We start from the raw sequence: 5000 nt of genomic DNA, 5'->3' as shown, positions 1-5000 counted from the left end.
TCCTTCCTCCTCCTCCTTCCTCCTCCTCCTTCCTCCTTCCTCCCCACTCCCCCTCCGCCTCTAGAGTAATAACGCAAGCATGATACACGAGCAAAGATCTGTTTTTCATGACTTGAAATTATCGCCGTGGAACAAAGAGGTGGAGAAGGGGGAGGGGGGGAGGGAGAAGGGAAGAGGAAGAAAAAAGGAGAGAAAGGAAGAAAAAGATAAAAAGAAGAAGAGGAGGAGGAGGAGGAAGCGAAAACCCAGCTACGCAAATCAGTTTTTTTTTGTTTTTTTTGTGGGGGGGGGTCGGCTCATCCCCCCCCTCCTATCCTCTTCTTTATTTCAGTATCCCCCTCCCCTCCGTCCCCTTCTTTTCTTTTCCTAAACTCCCTCCTCCTTCCCCCCCTTTCTGTACTCTTTCTCAATCCTTCCCTCTCCCTTTCATTCCCCTACCCTACTCCTCTCCTTCTCTTCCTCCCCCATTCACCCCCTCCTTTCCCCCTTATTCGCTCTTCCCCTCATTTCCTCCATCTTTCTCCCTCATTCTCTCCCCCAAATCAGCCCCTAACCCCCACTCCCTCCCCCATCCCCACTCCTCTCCCTCCTCCCCTACCCCCCCCACTCATTCCCCCCATCCCATTCATATTCCTCCCCCACTACTAATCACTCCTCCACCCCTACTCACCCCCCACCCTCCCCATTCAACTCATTACACTCCCCTCCCCCATTTCCCCCCCTCCTCCTCCTCCCCCTCCCTTCCCCCTCGCTCCCATCCCCTCCCCCTCCCCCTCCCCCCCCTCCCCCTTCCCCCTCCCCCTACCCCCTCCCTCCCCCTCCCCCCCTTCCCCCTTCCCCCTCCCCCTACCCCCTCCCTCCCCCTACCCCCCTCCCCCCACTTCGCCGTAACTCGTTCCGTCGGAAACTTCTTTTCTCTCTTCCCTCACTCGGGTTAACGACAATAAGATCGGTTGGGGGGGAGGGGGAGGGGGAGGGGGAGGGGGAGGGGGGTTAGGGAGGAAAGAAGGGGAGGGGGAGAGGGGGATGATGGGAGTAAGCTGAAGGGGGGGGGTAGTAGTTCGGGAGATAAACGAGTTTTTCGGGGGGGTTGTGTTTTTTTTTTTTTTTTTGTCTTTTTCTTCTTTTTTTTTTTTTTTTTACTTTTTTTCGTTTTTTTGTGTTTATTATGATCATCATTTTTTGTTTTTAATGTTTTGATCATCATTTTTTTCTTTCCTCCTTCTATTCCTTCCGTTATCATTTTCATCTCTCGGTTTTCTCTTTTTTTTCGTGTTTATCGTTATTATCATTATCCTTTTTGTTTCTCTTCCTCCTTCTGTTCCCCCCTATTATCTCCTCATTCGCGTCCACTTCCTCCATCTTTCTTTTTTTATTCTTCTGTTTTTGTATAGAGTTTCGCTTTTTTCGTTTCTCCTTTTATCGTTTTTATAATCATAATCATCCTCATTTTTTATCCCCTTTATTCGTTTTTCTTCTCCTTCTATTCCCATCATTATCTCCTCCTATGCATCCCTTCCCTCCATCTTTGATTTTCTTTTTTTTATTATTCCTGTTCTCCGTTTTCTTCGCAGTGGGAGAAGAACACAGTGAAATTAATTATCATAAAATCAATTCTTCCGCCTATGTATTTTCGCGTTGCAATTGCTCATTTTTTCACTCGTCAATTCCTGTTTGATTTTTTTTTTTTTTTTGCAAGTTTTGTGTTTTTTTAGTTGTTTTCTTCTCGTTTCTTTTCCTTAGCTCTCTTTGTCACGCTCCATAATTCTGGCTTTTTGTTTCTCTATCTATCTATCCGTCTTTCCCTTCTCCCCCTTCCCCTTTTCATTATTTTTTTCAACAGCAATTAATCCACTGCAGGACATAGGCCTCTCTCAATTCACTATTGAGAGGTTATTTGGCAGTCTCACCCTTGCCTGATTGGATGCCCTTCCTAATCAACCGCGGTTCGGCGCGTTAACACTTATGTCACGGCCCGATCTTGAGCCCGAGATCGGGCTCGAGTCAATAGTCGAAACGCAGGCATTTTTACGACCGCTGCGACGAGGAATTGAACTCGGGACCATGAGGGTCGGAGACCAGTGCTCTAACCACTGGACCATCGCGGCAGTCATATACATATACATATACATACATATATATATATGTAAAGGTTGCTAATTTGATCTTAATTACTGGCCTTGGCCCTCCACCGGTACAACCTTTTGCGGATCACCTCTACTTTGTTGCTCAGTTTTAACAATTAAGGAGACACTATTACTATCCAGATTTATTGCTGAAATTCATACACACAATATAAAAAAAAACAAATGATACAGATAAAAATATAAAAATACAAAAAAAAATATAAATCAACAATAAAATTAATGAAAGGTTTTAATCGCCCTTATTATATTGCACTTTGTGACCAATAATTGTTTGCAATGTTCACACTTTTTCACATATCTCACGTAACGTCCGAGTGCTTGAAGCTTCAGCCTCACTTTTCCTCACTTTTCTTAATCTTGCTGATCTTTCCTCACGCCTCTTCGACTCGCGCCTCTCGCCTCTCGCCTCTCGCCTCTCGCCTCTCGCCTCTCGCCTCTCGCCTCTCGCCTCTCGCCTCTCGCCTCTCGCCTCTCGCCTCTCGCCTCTCGCCTCTCGCCTCTCGCCTCTCGCCTCACGCCTCCCGCGTGCGTTTTCGTACGGGCGTACTTGTGACGTTTCACGACACTTTTCCACTCCACACCAGAAACCCTGTTAAGTGTCATAAACCACTATTTATCTTCGTTCTTTACTTTATTTTGTGTTCTTTGTCAATATTTGTTTTTCAAGTTTTATAACAACTCTCGCTTTCCTTACCGAGGATGTGTCAAATACGCTAGTGGCTGCGACCCCCTCGGGTGGGTATGTCTCGTCGGGGGCAGCTGTCTGAATGTGAATGGGACGTCTCACTGGGGGATTCCCCGTGTCATTCGGTACTAATTTATTTTCATATCTTGTTTCGTCTATTTTTGTTTTCTTTTCTTTTTCTTTTCTTCTTCACATAATTCCCTTTGTTAGTTTGGTCACATTTTTCTTTTATTTTCTATTTCTATTTTGTTTTTCTTTTTCTATGGTCACATCATAAATGTCTGTCTTTTATTAGGTCACTTATTTCATCATCAGTACAATATTTTCAGGGGGAAAACTATTTTCTAAAGAAAAAAAATATGCACAAGACATTCTCTATTCATTCACCCAGTCAACATTTCTTTTCATTCAAATGCACACTTTCTTACATACGTCACTGCTTCATTCACACTACGCTTCACGTAGGCTAATGGTTCACAACTGCCGTTTGACCTTATTTCTGACATTGCCACTTCTCTTTCACTCCTTACCCTTTCATATATATATATATATATATATATATATATATATATATATATATATATATCCTCTGTGTGTGTGTGTGTGTGTGTGTGTGTGTGTGTGTGTGTGTGTGTGTGTGTGTGTGTGTGTATACATATATATGTATATGTGTATATATATCGAAGCAGACATGCAAATCATGACCCACTACTATAATCGTGGTAAATACCTATTATGGAAAACTGGCTCCCTCCTCAAAAAAAATATATACACACATATATATATATATATATATATATATATATATATATATATATATATATATATATATATACATAACTATATATATATTTAATTATCTATATCTATATATATATGTATGTGTATATATATATATATATATATATATATATATATATATATGTATATATGTATATATGATAAAGAGGGTGTTGGAATAAAAAAAGAAATGAAAAAAAACAAATGAAAAAGGCATCGCCTACAAGAAATGGAAAAGATATCTGCAGCCCTACAATTCCCGCCTTTTTTATCTCGTAAAAACAGACGTTATCGGAGCAATAACATTTCTTTAACCGAACAGCCGTTGGAGGAGAGGGAGGCGACGGAAGCCGGGAGGGGGGGGGGGGGATTACGATATTTGTTTTGCTATATTCAATGATGTTTTAAATATTATGTGTGTGTATATATATATATATATATATATGTGTGTGTGTGTGTGTGTGTGTGTGTGTGTGTGTGTGTGTGTGTGTGTGTGTGTGTGTGTGTGTGTGTTTATATATGTATATATATGTATATATATATATATATATATATATATATATATGTGTGTGTGTGTGTGTGTGTGTGTGTGTGTGTGTGTGTGTGTGTGTGTGTGTGTTTATATATGTATATATATATATGTGTATATATATATATATATATATATATATGTGTGTGTGTGTGTGTGTGTGTGTGTGTGTGTGTGTGTGTGTGTGTGTGTGTTGTGTTTAATGTTTTGGTGTTTGTTTTACCTTTTTCTTCACTATTTTTTTTTTTTTTTTTCATCATTGTCTTTTATTCATCTGTTTGGTGTAATTCGATATTGATATTTGTGTTTCCTCTTTTATTAGCTTGTCTACTGTTTTCTTCTCATCTTTCGTTTGGTATATTTCGATATTAATAATTTGTTGTTTCTTTTCTCATTTCGTTCGTTTATTTCTTTCATAATTTTCGTATCTTTATTTTGGTACATTTCGATACTGATCTTTTGCCGTTTCTTTATTATCTTGTAGACTGATTTCTGTGTTTCTCTTATTCCCTTTTATGTAATTGGAAGATTATCTAGTTTTATAAGTGAAAGGAATAGAAAGAGAGAGAAAAAATATATTTAGAGAGAGATTTGAAAAAAAATAGGAAAACAGTTTTTTTGTCTCTAACGAAAACACAGTATATCGAAGGAACTTTCCGATTAAATCAATTTCTTGATATTTCGAGTTTATCAAAGTAAGAAAAAAAAATATTGTGCTTATGATTAAACTGATTTCCTTTTTCCTCTTTGCTGTATTTATAAAACCTCTGTGGTAATGCAAGGTTTAATCATGTTTAAATTTGAAATGAGATATTTATAGCATCCGAGGCGTTAGAGAAATAGCAAGAAAAACGAAATG

This window comes from Penaeus chinensis, chromosome 16 (genome assembly GCF_019202785.1).
Source record: "Penaeus chinensis breed Huanghai No. 1 chromosome 16, ASM1920278v2, whole genome shotgun sequence".
NCBI lineage: Eukaryota > Metazoa > Arthropoda > Malacostraca > Decapoda > Penaeidae > Penaeus > Penaeus chinensis.
Note: the sequence above shows the minus strand (reverse complement) of the source record.